Genomic DNA, 753 nt, shown 5'->3' with positions numbered 1-753 from the left:
GGGAGGACTGGGGGACCCGCACTGGGGGGACTGGGGCACTTCTACTGGGATAACTGGGCATCCAAACTGGGAGGACTGGGGGACCCGCACTGGGAGGACTGGGGGACACTCACATTGGGGGGACTGGGAGACCCTGGCACTGGGAGGACTGGGGCACCTATTGTGGTGGGACTGGGCACTCACACTGCAGGGACTGGGACACTCATACTGGGAGGAATGGGACACCCGCACTGGGAGGACTGGTTTTGGGGTCCCTGTGTCTCACCTTTGTTCCCCTCCCCGTCCTCGTCCCCGTCCCCGTCCTCGTCCCCGTCCCCGTCGGGGGTCCCGGGGCCGTAGAGGCGGGGGGTGGGGGGGTGCCGGATGCGGATGGCGAAGGCGGCCTCGTGCCCGTGGGTGGAGAACTGCACTGGAAGCCCAAGGGGGGGCGGGGTGTCCGGGGGGGTCCCCACCCTCGGGGTCACCACCGCGGGGACACCGTGTCACCGGGCAGAGCTGCCACCGCGGCATCCCCAGGGGTGGGGACCAGCCATGGAACCCCCAGGACCTCCACCCATCCATGGACCACCCATGGCACCCCCAGGACCTCCACCCATCCATGGACCACCCATGGCACCCCCAGGACCTTCACCCATCCATGGACCAGCCATGGCACCCGTGGGGCCAGCACCCACCATGGCACCCATGGGGCCAGCACCCATCCATGGACCAGCCATGGCACCCATGGGACCAACCATGGCACCCGTGGGGCCA

Source organism: Calidris pugnax, unplaced genomic scaffold (assembly GCF_001431845.1).
Source record: "Calidris pugnax isolate Ruff unplaced genomic scaffold, ASM143184v1 scaffold479, whole genome shotgun sequence".
Lineage (NCBI taxonomy): Eukaryota > Metazoa > Chordata > Aves > Charadriiformes > Scolopacidae > Calidris > Calidris pugnax.
This window is presented reverse-complemented; position numbering follows the sequence as displayed.